General features: G+C 40.4%; 1 pseudogene; it reads right to left on the bottom strand.

Moving 5' to 3' along the window:
• Positions 1-18,463, bottom strand: part of LOC136316433 (uncharacterized) — a 43,423-nt pseudogene extending 24,960 nt beyond the window's left edge.
• Positions 18,464-26,101: the final 7,638 nt, after the last annotated feature.

Here is a 26,101-nt window from a genome sequence, read left to right as displayed (position 1 = left end):
TTGAGTGCCATGCTCCCTCTGGCCACAGGTCCTTTGTACAAGCTATCCCCTCTCCATGAAAAGGTCTCCTTCCCCATTTGCCTAGTTAAAGCCCCTTCATCTTCCAACCTCAGCTCATCGTTACTTTCATGGAGAACTCCTTCTTGCCTCCCTACAGCACCAAGTTATCTCTCTTTTGAGGCATTTACTGAGGTTGCTATTTCCCATTTCATTGTGTGATTATTGACTAATATATGTCCCACCCATTGAGTTATAAGTACCACGAGGGTAAAGAACATGTCTACGTTTATTATCGTATCCTTAGTGTGTCGCATAGGGCTTAACACACAATAGGCGCTTAGAAAATATTTAAATAAAAGAATAGATGAATAGATAAATGTCTTTTTAAAATTTTATTTAGAAAATTAACTTTAGCAGAGTGACATTGATCAATAAGAGTACACAGGTTTCAGGTGAACATTTCTATAGCATTTGAACTGTTGATTATGTTGTGTACCCATCACCCAAAGTCAAATCATTCTCCGTCACCTTATATTTGTCCCTCTTTACACCCTCATCCCCCATTCTCCTCCCTTACATCAGTTCCCCTTCGTAACCACTTCACTTTTATCTACGTCCATGAGTCTCAGTTTTATATGTGTGAAATCATACAGTTCTTAGCTTTTTCTCATTTACTTATTTCACTCAGTGCAATGTTCTCAGGGTCCATCCATGTTGTCCTAAATGTCAATATGTCATCATTTCTTATGGCTGAGTAGTATTCCATTGTATATATGTACCATATCTTCTTTATCCAGTCCTCTATCGAGGGTCACTTTGGTTGTTTCCATGTCTTGGCCACTGTGAATAATGCTGCAATGAACATGGGGCTGCATGTGTCTTTATGTACCAATCTTTTCAAGGTTTGGGAATAGATACCCAGTAGAGAGATTGCTGGGTCATATGGTAATTCTATTCTTAATTTTTTTGAAGAACCACCATACTTTCTTCTATAATGGTTGTACTAATTTGCATTCCCACCAGCAGTGAATGAGGGTTCCTTTTTCTCCACAGCCCCTCCAACACTGTTACTAGATAAATGGGTTTTTATGTTTTTTTGCATACAGATTTCCTTTAGTTTATCATCTTATGATCCCAACCTGTACTTTTAACATAGACCATTCAGAACACTGTGTTGAGCTCTTAGAGATTCTCATCTCATGTTGTTACATGCATCCCTAACGAGGGTGGAAAGCAGTTCTTGGGAGGCAAAAAAATCTTACTCTTTTAATGTATAAAGTATAGACATACAAACTGTACAGATATATGGCATATCCCTAGTGGTAACATTTCTTTGGAGAGGGACTATTAGGAGAAAAAGTGTCTAAAAAGAATCTTTATGGGGGGAGCAATAATGAAAAAAGGTTAAGAAACATTGGCCTAATTTTTCATATTATATGTTTTTTATTTTATTTGTTTATTTTTATTATTCTTTTTTTTAATTCAGTGAGAGGAAGGGAGTCAGAGACAGACTCCTGCATGCGCCCCAACCGGAATCCACCTGGCAAGCCCCCTAGGGGGTGATGCTCTACCCATTGGGGGCATTGCTCTGTTGCTCAGCAACCTGAGCTCTTTTTAGCTCCTGAGGCTGAGGCCATGGCCCCATCCTCAGCGCCCAGTGCCAACTCACTCCAATTGAGCCATGACTGCAGGAGGGAGGGAGGGAGGGAGGGAGAGAGAGAGAGAGAGAGAGAGAGAGAAGCAAGACGGGTAGGGGTGGAGAAACAGATGTGGGCTTCTCCTGTGTGCCCTGACTAGGAATTGAACCCGGGACTTCCACATGCCGAACCGACTCTCTACCACTGAGCCAACCAGACAGGGCCTTATATGTATTTTTAAATGAAAAAATTCACATACCATATTTTACTATCTGAGCCTCTTTTAGGTACACAGTTCAGTGGCATTATGCACTTTCACAGTTACGCAACCATCCCCACCATCCACTTCCAGAACTCTTTCCATCTTGCAAAACTGAAGCTCTGTACCCATTAAACAATAACTCTTCATTCACCTTCCCCCAGCCCTTGGAACCACCATTCTACTTATTGTCTGCATTCATTTGACTGCTCCAGATAACACGTATAAGTGGAATAATACAGTATTTGTTCTTATAACTGGCTTATTTCACTGAGCATAATGTTCTCCAGGTTCATTCATGTTGTGGCATGTGTCAGATTTTCCTTGCTTTTTAAGGTTAAACTACATTCTAGTGTGCACATGCATGTGTGTGTGTGTGTGTATATAGTGTATCTATCTATCTATCTATCTATCTATCATATTTGTTCATCCCTCAGTGAACACTTGTGTTGCTTCTACCTTTTGGCCATTGTGAATAATTAATGCTGTTACAAACAAGTGTACAAATATTCCTTTGAGATTCTGCTTTCCATTCTTCTGGCTGTATACTAAGAAGTGGAATTGCTGGACCATGTGGTAATTCTATTTTTTAGTTTTTGAGGAACCACCATACGCTTTTATATAAATGCCTTCACCATTTTATATTCCCACCAATTGTACACAGGTGTTCTGATTTTTCCACATCCTCTTAACACTTACTTATATATATAATATATATATATAGTATATGTATATATATAAACACACGCACGCACACACACACATATATATATATTCTGATTTTAAGTTGTTATTTATGAGCCATTTAAACTATGGAACCAGTGGCTCCCAACATTTTATCCCCCATATATTTATTCTTATAATAGAAAATGTTTGCTTAGTTAAGTATTCAGTTGTTCAGTAGAATCCCTTGATTTATAAATTTTTATTTTTTTTTTATTTTTTACAGGGACAGAGAGAAAGTCAGAGAGAGGGATAGATAAGGACAGACAGACAGGAACGGAAAGAGATGAGAAGCATCAATCATCAGTTTTTCATTGCAACACCTTAGTTATTCATTGATTGCTTTCTCATATGTGCCTTGACCGTAGGGCTATAGCAGACTGAATAACCCCTTGCTTGAGCCAGTGACCTTGGGTCCAAGCTGGTGAGCTTTTTGCTCAAGCCAGATGAGCCTGTGCTCAAGCTGGCAACATCGGGGTCTCCAACCTGGGTCTTCTGCATCCCAGTTCGACGCTCTATCCACTGCGCCACCGCCTGGTCCAGCTTGATTTATAGATTTTAAGCAGTCATATCCTATCTCTCAGTAGACCTGTCAGTTGGTTTGTGTGTGTGGCATTGCCTATTGTATAACGACAGGAACTCCTCTGGAACCTTCACAAACAGGGCAGACCATCGTCAGTGCGGACAGTTAATCATCAACATCAGAAAGGTGGATGAGGGGGTACTCTATGGGTCTTTTCAGTTCCATACTACTGTACTTAGATTAAATGTGCACTGTTATAAGTATACCAGATGATGGCATACTTAATTTCCTTGTAGAGACTACTCTTTGCTGAAGTGCCCATTCAATTATTCTTAATTATTCAAGCAGAAATGCAGAATCTTCTAATAAGTAAAAGTATGAGCATTTCTAAATAATAGCTTAGGTTCATAATATTCCATTGAAAGGATATGTCATAACTAAGCTTTCCACTAGTAGGTTGTTGTTTTGGATTACTTTGCTTTGGGCTATTCTTTAAATGTAAAACTTTTATATTCAAAGCTTACTTTGGCTAGGAGTTCCAAATGTCAAAGTATTGTTTTTTATAAAATGATAGGCACCAGTGAAAAACAGAAATGATGCTGAGAAATGACATGCCACATACAAAAATTAAGTAGCTTGCTTAGACTTATAAACTACATGTTGGCTTCTATTGGCATTTAGTACCTATCTTCTGTCATGCAAAATGAGCTCCCCTTTGCAGAAAAGGGACAACTTAATGTATGCTTGATCCACTTTACCGGAAAAGACCTTTACCAAATTCTTATACAGGGGAATTTTATAAGATGTAAAGAAATGGCTACTGTAGTAAGTTCTGAACCTGATGGAAAGCAACAGCAGTGTTAAAATGCTGACTAATGCCATCATCTATCTAAACGGTCTCCTTTTCCAGTCTCCCCAGGCCCAGCTCATTGTTCAAGCCTTTTATAAACATGCATGTTCCTTCTCCTTCCCTCCCTCAGTTCCTGTCTCTGAACTGTATGCTTATGTCCAGTGGAGGGCAACTTTGAAGACCAGACAGCCAAAAAATCAGTTCGTACAGGTTATGACTCAGTTGTTAAGACACTCCTTTTTGATTTTAATTTCTTCCTTGGTTAACTGAAAAACCCTCCTTCTAAAGTTTTTGTGGTCTAGAGAACTGATTCTTCAATATTGTGCTAATAGGAGTGGCAGGAAGGGGAAGACAATAATTACCTATTTGGGGAAGAAGTAAGCTGATCTTTGGAATGATTCATATGTTTTTTAAGTCTGCAAAATAACTGATGCCAAGATAAGTGTTTGAGTACAGTTGCTATAGGGAAATGGTGGCCTGTCATTCATTCTTTTCCCTCTAGTGGTTGCTGTTATCACTTGTTAATATACATTTTAGGTTTTGACAATGTAAGCACTATTTCTCTCACTCGCCTACCTTTTTCTAAATCATCTTTGCATTAATTTTACCTAATAATAGCCCTGTCTAAGAATTTTATCAAAATTCGTTAGGTGAGTGATTCAATCCATTGGTTACAATCTTAAATATTTTTAGAATAAAAAATATATTTTATTATCTACCTCACTTGCAGAGTATAATAATATTATATTATCATAGCTAATTATTCTTCACTTGAATAACATGATATACTTGGCAAAACACTTTTGTGTACATTGTCTTTTCATGATCTTATAACCGGGTCTACTATGGACAGAGACTTTCTCTTTGTCCAACAAACATTTACTAAATATCTAGTATGTGAAAGATATATATCTTTGAGTAATGTTGTTTTCTTATATCATTGATGAGATGCCATAGGAACTTAACTTTTTATTTTTTTATTTTATTTTTTTAGTGAAAGTAAGGGAAATAGACAAGACCCCACATGCACCCCAACTGGGATCCACCTGGCAACTGCTGTCTGGGACTGAAGCTCTGCCCATCTGGTACCATGCTCACAATCAAGCTATTTTTAGTGCCTGAAGCAGAGGTTCCATGGAGCTATCCTCAGCGCCCGGGGCCAATGTGCTCAAACGAATTGAGCCATGGCTGTGGGATGGGAAGAGAGAGAGAGAGAGAAGAGGAAGGGGGAGGGGTAGAAAAGCAGGTGGTAACTTCTCCTGTGTGCCCTGACCAGGAATCAAACCCAGGACTTCCATACTCTGGGTTGACACTACCACTGAGCCAACTGGAACTTAACTCTTATTTTTATCAATCAGCCTGTGATAAATTAATTGCATTATACCTTGTTTTGCTTAAAGGTTTAGAACCTTTTGATGACATTAAGTGAGGACTTACTGTACTTCCTTTTGCCGCCTGAACCTCTAGTAAGCATCTCAAAATTTTCATGTCCTAAACTGGGATTCTTATCTTTACAACAAACCTGCTCCAACTACATCTCAGATGGTGGCAACTCCAAACTTCCAGATGCTCAGGCTAAAACTGGTGAATCAATTTCGACTTCTCTTTCTCTCACATTTCACATCCCTTATTCCTGCAAATCATACTGGTTTTACCTTCAAATATATCCAGGATCTCACTATTTCTCACCATGTTGTCTTCTCAGACACATTGTTTCTAGTTTGATCAATGTAATAATCTCCTAATTAGTCTCTGCTTCAGCCCTAAAGTACTCTCAGTCAACTCCCAAGATAGCAACATAAATGTTAAAGTGTAAGTCAATTAACATCACTTTTCTGTTCAAAACTCACAAAGGGCTTTCTTGGTCAAAGTTAAAGTCGATGGCCTCATAGAGGCCCACAAGGCTCTACAGAACTTGTTCCCCACACCTTCAATCTCTTTAACCTTCCTTCCCACCAATTTCCCCCTCATCCACTCTAGCCACTCTGAACTCCTTGCTGTTTCTGCAATGCTGCCAGACATGGTTCTACCTCAGGGCCTTTGTATTGGCTTCTCCTCCACCTCTGCCTGGCACCTTTTTCCCAGTTAGTCACATGGTTTGCTTCCTAATTTTATTCTGGTATTTACTCCAATAGTATCTTTTCAGGAAGGCCTTCCATGATCACTCTTATAACTGGAACATCTCATCCCAACCTCCACCACTCTCCAACCCCTTTTCTTCTCAGTATTTTTCTGTAGTGCTTATCACCATTTTCACTAGTCCACAAAGGGTAGGCTGTTCTGTGCTAAACGACCCCAGAGCTCAATGGCCTACATTTAAAGTGAACTCTCACTCATGCAGATCCCACTGTAGAACTAGTCGCTTTCTAGACAGGTATCATCCAGCAGTGACTCAGGGACCCAGGATGTTTCTATTCTGTGGCCTGACACATGCTTTCCACTGGCTGCAGTAGGGGAATAGAGAGGGGGAGGGGGTCATAAACCAGCTCCTAAGTGCTTTGGACTGGAAATAACACATGTCATTACTGTTCACAGCCCACTGGCCAAAACCTGTCACTAGGCCTCACCCAACTGTAAGGGGCTAGGAAGTTTGGGAGGCTTTGGTGCCAAGCCATCTGACTTTCTATATATGTTACTTACATATTTATTGAATTTTAGTTTCTTTCCACTAAATAGTCCCATAGTGGTAGGGATCTGTGACAGTTTTGTTTACTGCTGTATCGCTTGTGCATAGTATATTTATCGGTCACAACATTTGTGGAATAAATGAATGAGTGAATGAATGAATGACAGGCTCACAGCCTGTGGGAGTGGGTAAGCCAACAATCTAGCATGTCTATGTGCTGAGTGCTATAGACAAGTAGACAATGGAAGTAGACAAGTTATGGGCAGAAGCACTCAGCTCTGCAAAGAGATAAAAGGAAGGCTTCCTAGAGAGTTCATTTGAATGGACTCTTAAATATAGTAAGAACTTAATAATGAAAGAGGAGATAAGGGATGGAATTTCCAGTATGTACATGCCCATTGGCATGAAAAGTTCTGCCCATTCAGAAGAGGGTCAGGCCCAGCTCCATAAAGATGGAACTATGGGGACAGTGGAGGGAAATGAGGTCCAATTTATTGGCAGAGGTCAAATTGTGCTCAACCTTGGATATGTCACCAAGGAGTCTTCACCTTTACCTTGTGAGAAACAAGAAACTCATGAAGGACTTCAAGTAAGAGAATAAACGTGATTATATTTTGGCAAGATCTATAGCATTTACAAAGCAATGAAGAAAGCCATTCTCTTATTTAAAATGCTCTGTTCCCCATCAACCTTAGAAGTAGTCACTATCCTAAGGAGAGTCCAGTTCCTCGTGGTCTGGCTTGCTTTCTCCTGCAGCCCACCTCCCACCAATTGCTCACAACAACCTCTGCTACTAGCATGTCAAGTCCAGGCAGGTCCTGAACATGCCATAGGGCTTCAGGCCTTTGTGCCTGAAGAGACACTCTCAAGGCAAAACAGCTAGGAAAGCTCACTGCCTGTCATTCCCGGCTCTCTCTACTCTGCCACATGGCTAAAGCAGGCTCATAAAGTGGCAAAGTATCCACGATGGGAGGCAGGTGCTTTTCTTTTCTGGTATTGTCATTGAGTAAGCACTTGTTAATACTATCTCAAGACTATCCTCATGGGATCAAACACAGTGGGTCCAGGGAAGGAGTTTCTATCATAGGAACATTTCCAATGTCAGCTCCCTGGTCTAGTAGTCTGATGATTTTGCCTTGGTCCAGTAGCCTTGGTCCTGGACCTGGTGAGATCAACCCAACAAATAAGCATCTGTGCCTCCCATCCCCTATGTAGGGAAGAATCCCATAGTTAGTTCTAGACATTCTAGTCTAAATGTTGACAAGGTTTAATGGTTACAATTAAACCACTTGATCTTATTCAAGACCCTGTAAAGAAGGTCACTTCCTTGAGTTTTTCATGCTAAAGTAGTAGCTGCTGGCAGCTTCTAGAGATGCTGCTGCTTCTATCATTTATGAGAGCATAGGAAGGAAATACTGCATTGCCCTTGAGAAGCTCCTCCTGCAACACTGGGGCAGGATAGGGTTAGTCTCCTCTTTCCCTTTATTTCTATGGAATGAAGCCTGTGTATGGTGAAGGGAGTACAATACTTGCTAGGGACGGAGACCAAAATGAGAAGTCTCCTGGATCCTGAGTGAAGGTTGGACTCTAGATGACTGGATGGGAAAAATAAGAAAATGTTTTCCAATATCCAGAGCTGAGCTATTCAATACAATAGCTTCTAAACACAAGTAGCCACTGAGCACTTCAAATAAGCTTGTCTGGGTTGAGATGTACTGTACATACCAGATTTTGAAGACTTAGTATAAATGTAAAGTATATGTCATCAATGATTTCTTTATATTGATCATATGTTAAAAAGGCAATATTTGGAATACAGTAAGTTAGATAGATTATATTATTAAAAGTAATTTTATGTTTCTTTATTCTTTTTAAAGAGCCTACTAGAAAATTTTAAATTAGATATGTGGCTTATGTCATATTTCTATTGGAAGTGCCACTATAGACTCTGTATGTTAATGACAGGGGATCGTAAGATTTCACACCCTTACAGACATGACAAGAATAAGTCAGAGCATCTATGATAGTCCAAGAAAATGTAGGCATTTTCAACTTTATTCCCAAAGGAAGGGATTTATATAAACTTTGTAGACGATATCAAATATACTCAAGAGGTAATAAAAACGCCAAGGGCCTGACCTGTGTTGGCGCAGTGGATAGAGCATTGACCTGGAAATGCTGGGGTCGCCGGTTCGAAACCCTGGGCTTGCCTGGTCAGGGCACATGTGGGAGTTGATGCTTCCTGCTCCTCCCCCACTTCTGTCTGTCTGTCTGTCTGTCTCTCTCTCCTCTAAAATGAATAAATAAATAAAATTAAAAAAAAAATGCCAAGGAGCAAACAGGTTTCTGGAGGAATGAAAGATTTTTTATTGTTCAGATCTTTACATTTTTTTCCCCTTCCTTTTAAAATCTATTTTTTCATTTAGGGCTTGGAAAACAGAAAGAGGCAAAAAGAGACCCCAAGCAATGTCAAGGAGAGTCTTACAAAAGCCTCTGCAAGGATGTGTGGTTTCCAGGCAAGGATAACAGAAGTGCCCTTCTCTCTCTTCACTATGAAGTCGGCAGACTAGTAGCTAGGTCTACCTTCCTGCTGTGACCTCCATGGATGCTTTCAGAGTGCTCTCTGCCTGTGTCCTGCTCTTAAGTGGACCCAGCATTTTATTGTGGTTAAAAAGCCTTTTCTGGCCCTGGCCAGTTGGCTCAGCAATAGAGTGTCGAGCCGGCATGTGGAAGTTCGGTGTTCCATTCCTGGTCAGGGAACACAGGGGAGGGGATTATCTGCTTCTCCCACTCCTCCTTTCCCCTCCTGCAGCAATGGCCTGACTGATTCATGCACATTGGCCCCAGGTGCTGAGGATGGCTCCATCGAGCCTCCATCTCAGGCTCTAAAAATAGTCTGGTTGCAAGCATGGCACCAGATAAAGTATCAGCCCCAGATGGGGGTTGCTGGGTGGGTCCCAGTCTGGGCGCATGCAGAAATCTGTCTGTCTATCTCCCATCCTCTCACTAAAAAAAAAAAGTGCCATTTCCTTTTTCACTACATTTTTAAAGAAAAGCCATTTCCCTAAAAACGCCCACCGGTTACTCCATCATGTTTACTGATTCAAGGTGCCTGGAAGAAGGTGGCTTGGAAGACAGGATAATGGAGGAAGAAAAAAATGTAGCAGAACGCCTTACCTTGTGCTTGGCAGGTGTCACATGGACATCATGGTTAGTTCTGAGGCCTTGCAAGGTGCCCAAGCTTTCTTCTGACATATTTTCCCAGGAACTCTCTTCTCTGGTGGGCACCAGGCTCCCTGAAACCAAGGGAAGGCCTGAAGTGTTGATTGTCAGCACTCACTCCACAGATATGAAATAGCTCAGAATTCCCAAGCAGATGCACTCAAACAAAGAACAGGATGAGGACCTTTGCTAGCCACACCTGGAGTAAAACTTAATGGGATTCTGGAGGTTGGCAGGTCAATCCTACTGCTGAGAAAGGAACATACCACCCCCAGAATGACCTGACTTCACAGAAAAATTAGAAAAAAGAATAAGGTGTAAAAATGTGTTGCTATTGGCATAGCAGGAAAGCCCCCTTTCTAGACAACCAAACATTTCAGATGCCTGAAGCCAGTGTGCTAGGCGCCCACGTACCTGCAGCTGATTTGTAGGCGCTGCAGACACAGAAAGGGCAAGTAGGTCCCCCTTATTAAAACAGGGTCCCAGAGGCAGATTAAGGTCGGTTGAGGCCCCGGGCACAGAAGAAAATATTGGGCCTCTTACATTAGAAAAAAGTATAAAGTCAGGGTTTTGCAGTGCCCTTCAGAAGTCGGCCAAGGGTGCCTGCCCGCTGCACCCACCATTACATCCACCTTTGCAGGGTTCCTATCACTAGGTCCAGCTCTGTCCTCCGGGCCCAGCAGTTGTTGGGCCATTGCATAACTGTACCTATAGCAAGTAGGAAATACAGAATAAGTGCCCTTCTCAGAGAGGTTTGGAAAATTCATATACACCAAATTGAAGTCATTTTATTTAACTTAAGGGAGTTTCATAAAAGCCACTGTTTAAAAAAGGCACTGAAGATAAAATAATTATACGTATAAATACAAAAAGAAATTTCTCTAGCAATCATTCTCATTAAAAACCCAGTCCTAAAGTGGAACTGCTGGCTGGCCTGCTTTAACAATCTTGTTATTTCAGCTGAAAATATTTTTGAGTGAACATAAAGCCTCCATATTAATCAGTTGCTCAGTTTTCCCCTCAGCATTTAACCCATTTCCGTGAGTCAACAGTAAAATGATTTACTTTTATACTTTTTCCTGCCTGATGGGCTCCCCAGCATGTTGACTAAAACTTATTTGTGCTGGGTTCTTTTCATTTTGTTCCATCGAAAGGTCATCTTTTCTCATATTTTTTTTCTATCAAAAAAGTAGCATTAAGTTGAATTACAAAAACATTTGCAATATTATTAACAAATTTACAGTTGGGTCATCACAAAATTAAATCTCATGTCCCAAGGCATACTTATTATTTTAGTCTTTGTTTTACAAAACTATTCACAGCATTTATTTATTTATTTATTTATCCAAAGTTAGAAGTGGGAAGGCAGTCAGACAGACTCCCGCACAGCCCCACCGAGATCCACCTGGCATGCCCAGCAGGGAACAATGCTCAGCCCCTCTGGGGTGTCGCTTTACAGCAATGGAAGCCATTCTAGTGCCTGAGGCAGAGGCTATGGAGCAGTCCTCAGTGCCCTGGCCAACTCTGCTCCAATGGAGCCTTGGCTGCGGAGGGGAGGAGGGGGGAGAGAGACAGAGAGGAAGGAGAGGGGGAAGGGTGGAGAAGCAGATGGGTGCTTCTGTGTGCCCTGACTGGGAATCAAACCTGGGACTTCCACATGCAGGGCCGATGCTCTACTGCTGAGCCAACCAGCTAAGGCCTTCACAGCTTTTAAAAACCAGCCATCGCCACTCCTCACTCTCCCCTCCCCCTTTTACATGATTCATGTAAACCAGGGGTCTCAAACTCGTGGCCCGCAGGCCGCATGCGGCCCGCCGAACAATTTTGTGCGGCCCGCAGACTAATCCACGAAGTTCAAAATATTTTGGATAAAATTAAGTAAGCCTAGGGGCCTACCTGTATTTTTCATTTCTCTAGCATCCTAGCTAGATATTAGCTTCGTTAACAGCATTTGTGATGCGAACTACAGTTTCTGGTCGTTTTGTGACACTGAGTAAACTGCATGTACGATTGTGCTTGTTGTACTGATTTTTTTTTTGTTTTCAACTGCAGTGAGAAAAGTGTTGCGTAACAGTTGCCTTTTGTAGACCTAGTGCGGCCCGCCGAAGGGCTGTGATCTTGCTCTGTGGCCCACATGCTGAGTTGAGTTTGAGACCCCTGATGTAAACCTTCATGATTCTGAAGAGTTGATACACACTTCTCTGGTAGATGTTTGGAACCTTGACTCTCTAATGTAGTCTTGCTCCAGGCTGAGAGAGGTCAGTGGATTAAACTCCTCTTTCTACTTTTCAGCTATATGACTTAACCACTTGAAAATTTTGATCTTATTTTCACATTTGTACAATGGTACAATAATGGAAAATAAGTTGTTATAAGAATTAAACGACAGGGTAGATACAAGCTTAATGACTGGCGCCTCATAGCTGCTCAGTACATGCTAGTTCTCTCCTGACCACGGGTTCAGTAATCAGTATCACAGAATTGATGGTTTACACTTATGTCCTCAATCTTCTTTCCTGATGTAGAGAAGGATGAGGTTATTGCTACAGCCCCTAGGGAAAACTGGGAAGAAATGATACTGCTATAGGTCCTGCCCCTGGCTCTCGGGGCAGCCCCTTTCTGAGTTGCTTTGTCAGCCTATTCCTGGGAATATACCCCATTCCCACAAGTCATGCTCTTTCATAGTGACACAGATCCTCATGAGAAAAATAAGTGGCAATGGTTGAGGTTAGAACCGTCACTTTGGGTTATTTATATTCTAACTTTTGGTTCTTAAAATTCTAACAATGGCAGAAACTACTGGTTATTCCCTAATATCCATTTTACTCTTTTCCCATAGTAGTATAATATTTATCTTAGCACATGGCCATCCAGATAAGGATGACATTTCCAAGCCTCTCTTGCGGCTTGGTGTAGCTCTGAGACTAAGCTCTGAACAATGGAATGAATGTGAAAATGCCCCTGGGCCTGACCGGTGGTGGCATAGTGGATAAAGCGTTGACCTGGAACACTGAGTTCCCTGGTTCAAAACCCCAGGCTTGCCTGGTCAAGGCACATATGGGAGTTGATGCTTTCTGCTCCTCCCCCTTTCTCTCTCTTTGTCTCTCTCTCTCTCTCTGTCTCCTCTCTCTAAAATGAATAAATAAGATCTAAAAAAAAAAGTTCATAAAAAAATTTTTTTAAATAAAAAATATAAAGAAAAAAAAAGCCCCCTGGCAGCTTCTGGGCATTTCCCTAAAGTGGCAGCTTCCCCATCTGCAATTTTCATCCTGCTGTTTAGAACATGAATCTGAGAACTGGAGCTCCATCTCAGAGCAGGGTTGATCTCAAATATAAGAGGAACTCCAGGATAGGAGCATGGGTCCTGAGGGCCCATGGGTGCTCATCACACCAGCTTTGTATTTCCTACTCGTGGGTGTTAATCTGAAGGAGCAAGAGAAATTTCATCTCCTTTAATCCTCTGTTATTTTTTGTCTAACTATGACCAACAGCCAAACCTAATCTTAAATAATTCAGTTCCTTAAGACTCTAAAGATAGACTACCAGTCTTTATAACAGGCAATCAGGAAAAAAATTTTGGACAGGAATATTAGCAAGATTAGGTGAGAAAGAAAGTTGTCTAATTGGGTATCATCAAGTGGCTCCGGGTTAGTGTGCATCAGTGTATTTCTGTGTAAACATCCCACAACCCAAAGACTGGAAAAGACTTGGACAGTGATGTGGGGCACTCCAGTTCCTCAATACAGAATCATAAGATCATTATCCCAAAATAAAAAGAATCTTTAATTTTTTAAAAATTTGTAGGAGAGCACATATTCTCCTACAAATTGAGGAGTTGAACGCTATTTGACCCAGAATTTGGGGCTCTAGGGAAGTCCTTTGCCTCTCAGGCCTCTGGGGCTCTTGTGTTATTGTTTAGCATTGCCCAGTATGACTCCAGAGGGCCACCTCAGAGCCGTTGCCTTTTTCTGATGACCTTGTGACTTTTTCAGTGTTAAAAATTACCCAGAATTATATAGAAAGGAACAGAAAGTGACATCAATTACAGTGACATATACTTGAAGGAGACTGAACAAACCACAGAAGTACCACAAGACCAGCAGATTGCCGGGAAGAAAGGACAGGGGCACAGCAGGCTGGGGTGAGTAAAGCCCGGCATCTTTCAGGAAAAGGGAACCAACCACAGCCCACAGAGGGAAACTGCTCAGGAAACGCCCCAGTCCACGAATGTGTTCCCCTCACTGGGCCATGGTGTAGAATGTCAGCATAGCTGACCAGATGCCAGAAAGTCAGCACCATCTGTGTTCATTCTCTCTTCCTGGGTAGGTAAATCCTTTGACATTTACTCTACTTCATGGCTGGGTCTTTGTCAGCATGGCTGAGTTCACATGCATATTTTGATTGCCAAATCAAATAAGAATCAGATTGCCATTGATTGCAAATCTCATTTTCTTCTGGGAAAGTGACAGTGGCGATGGAGTGGGAAGAATGATTAGAAGAAAAGTAATTCTATTCTGTATTCCCCACACCCCAAATATCTCTGCAGCTTACTTGTGTATATCCACAGAATAAAAAGACTAGACAGATATATACCACATGTTAACAATACTGTTGCTACATTTGGTGGTAAAATAATGAATGGTCTTTATTTTCTTTCTTGAATTTTTCCATATTTCACAAATTTTCTGTGACAAATGCATATCATTATTGTCACACACAAAAAAAAATGTTTGTTTTGTAAATGTTTTATTAAGTTTGATGAGGGAAACCAGGAGGAGGGTGTTTTGTATTTCCTTGAACTTCTTGCCCATTGGAGCTAATGTACCTGACACAGTTCTGTGGGAGAAGACCACGTACTCATCGTATCTATCACATTACCTTTGGAAATGGAAGGAGCATAACATGGATGGGCAAATGGCTGTCCCTTTCCTTCTTTTCTGGTGTGGCCAGTGAGAAAAAGCAAAAAAGAGGCGAAGGATGTTGTATTTTCTGCCACTTCACAGATTCATAAAGTTAAAGCATAGTGACCTATTTAAGCCATATCTTTGGGAATACAATGCTCAATAGTAGTATTTAATGTCTGTACATTAAATAAACATTTTATTATATAGGTGTTTTCTTGGGGAGTGACATTGGACACAAGTAATTTGATATAACAGTTACAGGTTTGGAAGACCCACATAGGGCTAGCTGGTCCATTTTTTTCTTCTGGTTAAGATTATAATTAAATTATTTTAACTTTTTTTAAAATAAAAAATTCAAAAAATGTATTTTATTCAAACTAGAATTCTCTTTCTAGTTACACATTCTCACCAATTAACAATTAGAGAAAAATTTGATTGTTTTTTTCTGTATCACCCAAACCCAGATCTTTAAGTAAACCTGGAATTAGAACTGTAATTAAAAAGTGACCAGCCTTCAATGCAAATGGTAAGTAATGGCCAATTCAAACTGTGATAGAAATGTTACAGGCATTATTAATGTTTAGACAAACAGTCAGTGTTAAAATGGATATGGGAAAACAGGTTCTCTCATAAGTTCCTCGTTGGGAGAATATGGTATACCACATGGACAGGATCTGTGAAAAGTTTTGAATGTGCCTATTTTGTAAATCAAAAAATCCATTTCTAAATATCTGCTATAATGAAACACACAAATGCACAGGAGGCACATACAAGAACATTCAATAGGCAGGGTTTCTAATGGGGGAGGGAATAGCAACAGGTATCCATAGAGAGCTGGCTATGTGTACAAGAAAGTATAATGCAGCCTATAAAGAGAGCAGTAGAGACAGGTGTCTAAGGCATATCGCTGAGTGAAAAAAGCAAGTTGCAGAAAGATATTCACAGGGAATGAGAGATTGTTAATATAGAAAACTAAATTATATATATTTTATGGGGACACACGTATGAATGTAAATGCATTGGAAAGGCTTGAAGCAATGCCACTGTTGACCTCTGAGGAAGTGGAATGGGGGTCGTTATTAGAGTCCCTGTTAAAATTAAAGCATTAACTTTTCAGTGATATTTCCATTTTTATAAGGAGAAAAATTATTTGACATTCTGTTGTTTAAAATTAATTTAACATAAAGCTCCTTAAAGAGAAAAATAGTAACTCTACATTGGAGAACCCTGGCAACCACGTGACCAAGATTAACATCCCCTGTGATAAGTCAGGCGGACAGCATCTGCCCCTGATATGATGTGACGAAAAGGGCACTTCACCTCTGGGTGTTCTTCCCCCAAACATAGAGCCTCAGTGCAACCACGAGAAGAGCATCAGAAAAACTCAAATTAAGAAACATTCTACAGGTGATGTGGCCAGTACTCCTAAAGATTGCCAAGGTCATGATAAACAGGGGAAGACCGAGATAGTGGCCCGGACCTGCAGAGACTAGGGAGGCATGGCAATTAAATGCGGTGTGGTACCTAGATAGGATTCTGGAACACAAAAATGGCATTAATGGAAAAACCAGCGAATTCCAACTAAAATCTAGTTTAAAGAACAGTAATGTACCAATGTTGGTTCCTTAGGTGTGACAAATGTACCACAGTAAGATAAGCTGTTAATACTAGGAGAAAGTGGGTCAAGTAATACCTGGGAACTCTTTCTACTATCTTTGCAACTTTTCTGGAAATCTAAAATTATTCTGAAATGAAACATATGTTATTTTCTTTTTAAATTCGCTAAAGAAAGGCTACTGGTGAACAGTATTCACTGAGAATTGACCCGAGACTCTTCTGAAGTTGCACTGCAATTGTGTTTACATCCTCTCAAATAGGACATAGAACTGTCAAAATGGACACTCCGGTGAAGTTTGCTTTCCTTCATGAGGAAGTCCCTTAAGAAAGTTATTTTTCATGGGAGATTGGTTGTCACTTGTCAGCTTCAGAATCAGGATGCTCACCAGCATACAGATGCTAAAATCCATACTTAACTGCATATGCTTGTAACATAGTATCAGAGCTTTAAAACTCATCCCCACATTCTTGTGACTTTTCCCAGCTGCCACCTTTTGCTTAATTCTAACCTAATCTGACTACTATTCAATTTGCTACCACTGGTGCTTGATACTGTATAAAGTGAATCTTGACCAAAGCAGAAGAAATATTTGAAGAGATCACCAAATAATACCCACAGGAAAATGTGATGGCAAATGGAAAACTATTAGTGACTGCCTTAGAATTCCCTTTCATAAACTACGCTATGTTCTGTTCCTTGCTTGAAAAGCTCTTCTCCAGCCTGTTTGCATGACTGATTTTTCATTCATCAAATTGCTGCTCAGATGTCCCAGGCTCTGCAAGGACTTGGCTGATCTCTCTATCAGTGGGTGCTCTTCTCTTCTCCATTGTCCTCTACTCCTGTGGATTTCTTTATAGCACCCACAAGTTAGAGATGTAGGTTTATTTCTCTGTCTACTCATTTAATATTACCGTATTTCCCCATGTATAAGATGCTCCTATGTATCAGATGCACCTTAATTTGGGGCCCGAAATTTGAAAAAAAAAGGTATTACATAAAGTTATTGAACTCAAGTTTTATTCATCATAAAATTCATACAACTTCTTATCACTGTCAAAACTCCCATCCATTTAGCTTGTCCTCAACTCTGTCTGATGACAAATCACTGTCTTCATATATTGCCTCGGCCTCAGTTCCATTTATGGCAATTGAAATGCCACACTTAAATGATTTGACAATGATCTCAATCTCGCTATTATCACAGGGTCTTTTCACCCAGGTACAAACTTCTCCTATAGTTGGTTTCTTTACTCTTCCTGTTGGTGTCAAATTGCCCCCAGAAATCTTTATCCATTGGTTCCATTCATCTCTCATGGCGGCTTTGAAGGGTTTGTTAATGCTGACATCAAATGGTTGGAGCTGGGATGTCAAGCCTCCAGGTATGATGGCTAGTTTTGTTTTTTGCTCTGCAGCACTCTTCTTTGTGTTTTTTGTTTGTGTGTGTGACCTGAACTGATCAAGCACCAGTAGGGCAGGTTTGTGTAAGAGCCCACCTGGTCTCCTTCTCTAAACTTTCTCAAACCGGATCTTCATCTCATCCTGATCCATCCAACCCTTGTCATGAACGTGGACAATCACTCCTCAAGGAATGTCTTCTTTTGGCATTGTTTGCATTTGAAAATCAGTATAGGAGGCAGCTTGGTTCTGTCGGCACAGAACCATATACTGGTAATGGCTCTTTTCATGTCCTCTTGCCTTCACAGTTACAGTTTTCATCCCCTTCTTATCAACAGTTCTGTTACTTGGGACATCAAATTGAAGGGGGACTTCGTCCATATTTGCAATCTGTCCCAACTCAAATTGATGTGTCTTCTGACACTGAATGACAAAATGATGAAATTCAAGGACCTCTGCTCATAGCTTTCAGGCATCTTTTGGGCAGTCTGGTGCATATACGCATGCTTAGTCCATTCTGTTTCATAAACCTGAAGCACCAATTGTGTCCTCCTTTGAAATCAGTAACTTCTTTCTCACCATCAATTCTTCTTTCCTCATGCTGAACCATCTTTGTGGACACAGGAATTCCAATTGCCCTTTGACCTTCAATCTGTATCTTCAATTCCCTCTCTAAATCAGGCCATTTTGCTGACTTGCATCTCATGGCCTTCTGCCGTGGTATTTTCAGTAGGGTTTCTTCTTCCTTTAGCCAGTCTCGGATTGATTTCTCAGTTGAAGGAGGACCAAACTTAGGTTCAGCAGCATGATTTCCATTCACTTTTGCAAACTGGATCACTTTTAACTTGAATTCAGCACTGTGCAAAAATATTTTCTGAGCCATTTCTGGGCAGAATGTGGCAAAATGTAACCTACCGTAATATACCAGTAACAAGTGCGAAACAATGAGCGCAAAGACAACAAGCACAAGAGAGTGGGAAATGCAAGTAAAAAGACTACAGACACAGTAAGATGCACCCAGGTTTTTAGAGTCTAAATTTTTCGGAAAAGGATGTGTCTTATACACGAAGAAATACAGTATGTGTTTCATTTCTTGAGCACAGTATAATTCCTGGCATAAATGAATGAATGAATGAATCCCTGGCACAAATGAATAATGAATGAGAAACTGGGGACTGCATGACATTAGTATGTAGGGCAATTAGTGTGCGTGTGTGTTATGTCTGCCCTCATGCTCCCTCTCTAGAATCCACAGGTATTCTAAGTCTCTTAAGTCTATTTGCCATGAACCAACTTGAAAATACAGTGCTCACACTTTCCTCCCTTTGGTCAAGTGTAAGGACAACATTTACAGGTCAGTAAATAGCCAGAGGAAGTGGTTTTCTTTCTTTTCTTTCCTTTTTCTTTCTCCTTTATCTTTTTTAAAATTAACATCTGGGCAACTATATCTGAAACAGACTGGTGAAGGCACGGACTACATTTAACTGGTACCCTGACTGTCCACCTCTTGTGCAAACGGAGGGAAGTGTAGCAGAGAGTAAGTTCTCTCCACTGCGTGGCTGGGCTCCTCACACTGCTGCTCTAAGCTAGTTCTTTCTGCCTCTTAATACTTACCGGAGCCATCACCTCCTGCTCTCATTATGCACCTTCTGCTTTTTACTGTGGTAACCTCCTCTGTCCCCTGAGTACTCCTGGGCACTGGGGCCAGGAGATCAATGCTATGATTTGTGTCACTGCCGTGATCTGTGTGGCCATTTCATGTTTCATTAGCTTTTCTAGATCCTTATCTAAACAAATCGAGAAGTTATAGAAGTTGTGGTGTATGTGTTTGTGTGTGTGTACATGCACCTGTGTGTTTGCTTCCAGACAACTTGTAACGCATCAAACCCATTTCAAGTTTCTCTTTCCCCATAACGAGCCTGAGATGGTGGATCACAACAGTATTTCTCCTTCTAGTGTGAGGAAAGCACAGGCTTTGTAAGCACACATATCTGAGCTTGTAACCCTGCTGGAATCCAGGATTTCCACACAGAGCAGGACAAGCCAACCTAACAAGACCACTAATGATGCCTCTCCCAGGATTGCTGCAAAAATGCTTGGCATGTAGCAGGTGGCAAATAAATGCTACTTCTCCTCTTCTGAAGGTAAAATATTCAATAATAGTTCCAGAGCTGAACTTCTACTTCAGTGATATACATATTACTATATTTCAGTCATTTAAAAATCACCAGGGACCTCAGAGATAATTTATTCTAATCCCTATCAAAACTTCAATGGCATGCATTTGTTTGTTTTTTTCTTGTAGAATAGAAACATTTATCCTAATGCTCATATGGAATCTCTAGGACCCCAAACAGTCAAGATAATTTTGAGGAAAAAAAATTGGATGATTCACACTTCCTAATTTCAAAATATACTATGAAACTACAATAATCAAAATGATGTGGTACTGACTGACATAAGTTAGACATCTAGGCCAGTGGAACAGAATAGAGAGCCTGGAAAGAAACTCTCAAGGATATGGTCAAATGATCTAAAACAGGCAGCCAAGACCACTCAATAGAAAAGGGACAGTCTCTTCAACAAACAGTGCTGGGAAAACTGAATATTAACATGCAAAATAATGAAGTGGGACTCTTATGTTACATCATATACAAAAATTAACTCAAAATGGATAAAGATCTAACAAAAGACCTAAAACTTAAAACTCTTAGTGGAAAACACAGGAAAAGCTTTATGACATTAAACTTGGTAATAATTTCTTGGATATGACACCAACCTCCCCCCAAAAAGGCAAAAATAGACAAATGTCACTACATAAAAACTTAAAAACTTTCGTGCATCAAAGGATACAATGAACAAAGTAAAAAGGAAACCCATGAAATGGGAGAACATATTTTCAAGTTATATATCTGATGAATGTATTTGGGGTTGATATCTAGAACACATAAAGAACTCCTACAACTCAACAACAAAAAACAAATAATCCAATTTAAAAATGGGCAAAGGACTTCAATAGACATTTCTTCAAATGTGATAAGCAAAGTCCAACAAGCGTATGAAAATATGCTCAAAATTACTAATCACCAGAGAAATGCAAAGCAAAACCACAATGAGATATCACTTTATGTCCATTAGGATGGCTAATATTAAAAAAAGGAAAGAAAAAATAATGAGTGTTGGTAAGGATGTAGAAAAATTAAAATGTTATTGTACTGTTTGTGAGATTGTAAAATGCTGCACATTCTATGGAAAATAGTATGAAACTTCTTCAAAATATTAAGAACAGAATTACCTTATGAGCCAGCAATTCCACTTCTGGGTATAAAAAAATTGAAAGCAGGATCTCAAGAAATATTCACATACTCATGTTCATTGCAGCATTATTCACAATAGTCATGAGGTGAAATCAACCCAAGTGTCCACTAACAAATGCACAGATAACCAAATGTGGCGGATACATACAAAGAGATATTATTCAGCCTTTAAAAGAAAGGAAATTCTGACATATCAATGACATAGGCAAATCTTGAGGACATTATTGTGGGTAAAATAAACCAATCAATAAACAAAAGGAAATACTGCATGATTCCACAAATATGTATTGTTAGCAGCTAGAGTAATCAAGCTCATAGAGACAGAAAGTACAATGGGGGTTGCTAGGGTTTAGGTGTAAGGAGGAATGAGGAGTTTTTGTAAAATGGGTATATATTTTCAACTTTGCCAGCTGAGAAAAGTTCTAGAGATAAATGGTGGTGATGGTTGCACAACAATATAGATGCACTTAATACCACTGAACTGTATACTTAAAAATAGTTAAAATGGTAAATTTAATGTTATATGTATTTTACCACAATTTCATCCCATTTCTATGAACATATCCTAAGAATCCCAAAACACTAATTCAAAAGAACATATGTACCCCCATGTTCACTGCAGCATTGTTTACAATAGCCAAGATCTGGAAACAGCCCAAGTGTCCATCAGTGGATGAATGCACAAAAGCTGCAGTAGGACTGTAAAAAAGAAGGAAGTCTTAACTTTTGTGACAACATAGAAGAACATGGAGATTATTATGCTAAGTGAAGTAAGCCAGTCAGAGAAAGACAGACATCATATGATTTCACTTATATGTAGAATCTAATGAACACAATAAACTGAGGAACAAAATAGAAACAGAAGCAGGGTCACAGGGAACAGAGGGACAGCTGTCAGAGGGAGGGGAACAAGGGACTGGATCAAAGAAGGTGAAGGGAGTAGCCAGAAAACATATACATAACACATAGATACAGACAACTGAGTGGCAATAGCCAGAGGGAGACGGGGTGGAGGGGGCAGGATAGCAAAGGTGGGGAGGTGGGCAGAAAGAGACTTTGCTTTGGGGGGGGCATGATGCAGTGAAACTTTTTACACAGGGGGCCAGTTCACTGTCCCTCAGACCATTGGAGGGCTGCCAAATACAGTGGTCCTCTCACTGACCACCAATGAAAGAGGTGTTCCTTCCAGAAGTGCAGTGGGGGCTGGATAAATGGCCTCAGGGGGCCGCATTGCGGCCCGCGGGCCATAGTTTGGGGACGCCTGGTGTAGATGGTGTTATACTGAGTTGTATACTTCTTGAAACCTGTATGGTTTGGTGAACCATATAAACCTAATAAAATAAATTTTAAAAAAGAAAAGAGTCCCTGGACGGTTGGCTCAGTGGTAAAGCATCGGCCTGGCATGCAGGAGTCCCGGGATCGATTCCCGGCCAGGGCACACAGGAAAAGCGCCCATCTGCTTCTCCACCCCTCCCCCTCTCCTTCCTCTCTGTCTCTCTCTTTCCCTTCCGCAGCCAGGGCTCCATTGGAGCAGAGTTGGCCCGGGGGCTGAGGATGGCTCTGTGGCCTCTGCCTCAGGTGCTAGAATGGCTCTGATTGCGGCAGAGCGATGCCCCAGATGGGCAGAGCATCGCCCCCTGGTGGGCATGCCGGGTGGATCCCGGTCGGGCGCATGCGGGAGTCTGTCTGACTGCCTCCCCGTTTCCAACTTCGGAAAAATACCACAAAAAAAAAAAAAGAGAAAAATAATATAAAAAGAGGCCATGTACCCTTCACTTTGCTTTCTTCAATGTGAACACCTTGCAAAACTACAGTACAGTATCACAACCTGGATACTGACATTGATACAATCAAAATATAGAACAGATCCATCATCACAAGAATCCCTTCTTTTATCCTTTGAAGCCACACTCCTTTCCCTTCCCCACCATCTCTCCTTAACCCCTACAACTGTGAATCTGCTCTCCATTTCTATAGTTGCGTCATTCCAAGACTGTTGTATAAATAAACTCTTAGTCTCATATATAGAACTGACTCTTTTTTCTCATATAGTTTTTTAGAGATTCAGCCATGTTCTATATCACTAGCTTGTTCCTTTTTACAGATGACTGCTATTCCATGGTATGGATGTACCATAATTAGTTTATAATTAGAGGTATAGAGTTTCAGTTTTACAAAACAAAAGAATTCTGAACATCTGTTTCACAACAATGTGAATATGCTGAACTGCACATTTAGAACAGTTAAGATGATAAATTTTATGTTGAGTGTTTTTATGAGATAATTTAGTCTAACATTTTTGTTTTACAGATGAAGAAACTAAACTTTAAGTTATATGACACTAAATCAATACCACACAGAGACTCAACCCTAAAGCTGGACTAAAATCCAGCTATTTTGACAATTGTTACTGTCTACTGAAAGCTAATAGGAATATAAAAGTTTTGCAATTAGATTAGAAGTTTTAACAAAGCAGTTATAGTGAATTCATGGCTAACATGTTTTTCAAAGGGGAAGAGAATTAAATTTTCCGATAACAAATTAGGAAGACTTATCTATTAAGTAATATGGTTATTTTCTCACCTTCAAAAACTTTGCTTGGAGCTGCATTAATATATCTCTTCTCCATTCTTGAGGTTTGGTCAATAGCTTCTTTTGCCAAGAATCACATTTTGGCTTAATCTGGAGGATAAGTAAATTCACACAAAGTTACAACATAATAGAATGGTTCTCAATAAAAGTTGCAAGCAAAGAGATTCAGGGACTTCTGAAGAGGAATCTGGCCTCAGTGCTAGAAAGTGTAATAGAGGTGTGAATTGTTGGACAGGCTCAGCCTGGGTTCACAGATCTGTGGAGGGAGACGGCTTGTGCCTGATCTAGGAGACAAGGAGCTCCATCTGGGATGACACAGCACCGGCCATGAACAGAGGGGCCCCTAAATCCATCAGTGTTGGGCATTGCACCTGATTTATGGGCCAAGAGAAATTCACTCACCAACACTCCTTGCGACTCCACATGTAAAACTTCACCATTCTCATTAACAAGCTAGATTTCAAAAATTAGTTTTATGGCTAAATAGGCACATCAGTATATGGATAACTCTCTAAGTTTCTATCTAGCTCTAAGCTCCAACCCGTTATATCCAACTGTCACCTTGATACCTATACTGAGATGGCAAGTGTAACAATCTAAAACAGAAGGTCTGGCCTCCCTTACTTCACAAACCACCTATTTGTCCAAGTCCCAGACTCAGGAGTAATGATTGCTCTCCTTTCCTTCCATCTATTGTTATCACATAAGACTTTTCTTTCCTTCATTAATACATGCATACATAACATATGAATACATAATATGTGAATACATAATCCATGAATAATGAGGAGGATTTTGTATTTGCAAACTTGCCTACTCACTAAAATTTATTTGTAACGCCAAAATCAATCCCAGCAGAGCTTTCCTGGTCATTCACAGACATGCACAGAATGGTGAACATTGAGTCACCCAACTCCACATTTCTGGCTGAGTTCAAACAAGGCACCACTCTGCCTTTTTATTTCAGCTCTTCTACTATGTAAAAGCCAATGTCCTGTTTGTCATCTGTTTAGTGCCTTGTTTTCATACTTTTGTGTTTGTTGATGATTGCACTGTTTAAAATGGCCCTCAAGCACAGCATCGAAGTTCTGCCTAGTGTTCCTAAGTATAGGAAGGTAATATGTGTCTCATAGGAGAAATACGTGTTTTGGTAAGCTTGGTTCAGGCATGATTTCTAGCGTTGTTGGCCATGAGTTCAAGGTTAATGAATCAACAACACATATTGAATAGTCTTTAAACAGAAGCCCATATAAAACAAGGTCATGTATTGATCAGTTGATGAACCTAACCCAGTATTTCCCCTATGAGCAATGGGTCAGTGTTAATTCAGTATTTGTGGCAACTCTATAGAACATAATTACCCCAAATAGCAAGAATTGACTATTTTTACCATTATTGAAAATCATCTCGTTTAATGCTAATTTGTTACCGCTTGTGAATTGTGTTTCTGCAGCACCAAGGGCCAGGCCTGACACACAGTGTGCAGTTAGTAAATAATTTTGTACCAAAAAGCTGGATTTATACAAATCAATTATATCTTCGAGTGTTGTTCTTTGTCCTTGCCAAACAGGCAAGATCACTGACAACAAGAAGGGAGTTCTGATCCAATAGATAGGGGTACAGTACAGGGAACTTCCAGAGAAGGCAGATCAGCATGGCTAACTTCAACACAGATCCGAGGCAGGAAGGAGCTGGGAGGCCCTGGTGCACCAGGCCAGGTTCTCTGAGCTGCCTCTCTTGAGGATAGACAGCCACTTATCCTTTGTCCGTGGAGACCATCTGCAAGGGAATGAAGAGAGGGGACAAGAGGGACCTGATGGACCCGGTGCTGCTAGGTTGGCTGGCCTGCTTGGAAGAGACTGGGTGACACAGCTGACACCTCTTTCTCAAGGCCACTCCAGGTCCTGCCAAACCCACATTCTCCACTTTAGCTGTCCCATCAGTCTGGAAACGTTTGCATTCTCTGTTGCTCTATAAAGATGCTTTGAAGTTTTTGGGAAACCAAAACAGGATTAAGGAAAGAGTAGGAAAGAGAAAAAAAATGTGTAAGATTACAGACAATTTCAAAAACAGCTACTGGTCACCTATGAATTAATCTTGGAGTCAGACTAATTCATAAAAGCATGACTCTATGATAATAACAGAACCTTAAATGTATATACCTGTGAGGCACACATATTCACACTGTTCATTACTAGAATTGTGTGTTTTATTTGTTCTAAATATCTGCTCCAAAGATTGGAGTTCATGTAATATATTTCTTTCTATGTATTCTGAGCCAGACCTTGAAAGGGGTCTGAATTTGGAAATATATTTATTTTTTCTGGCTACCTGGTAAACTAGAAAATCCAATGGTTAGATAAATCCTGCTCCCAGAGCCTGACCAGAGTGTTGCTAGAGAAAAGCATCCAAAATACTAGGTAGGACCTGTTAAA

The sequence above is a fragment of the Saccopteryx bilineata genome, chromosome 12, assembly GCF_036850765.1.
Source record: "Saccopteryx bilineata isolate mSacBil1 chromosome 12, mSacBil1_pri_phased_curated, whole genome shotgun sequence".
Classification (NCBI taxonomy): Eukaryota; Metazoa; Chordata; class Mammalia; order Chiroptera; family Emballonuridae; genus Saccopteryx; species Saccopteryx bilineata.
Note: the sequence above shows the minus strand (reverse complement) of the source record. Positions and strands in the feature narration are given on the sequence as shown.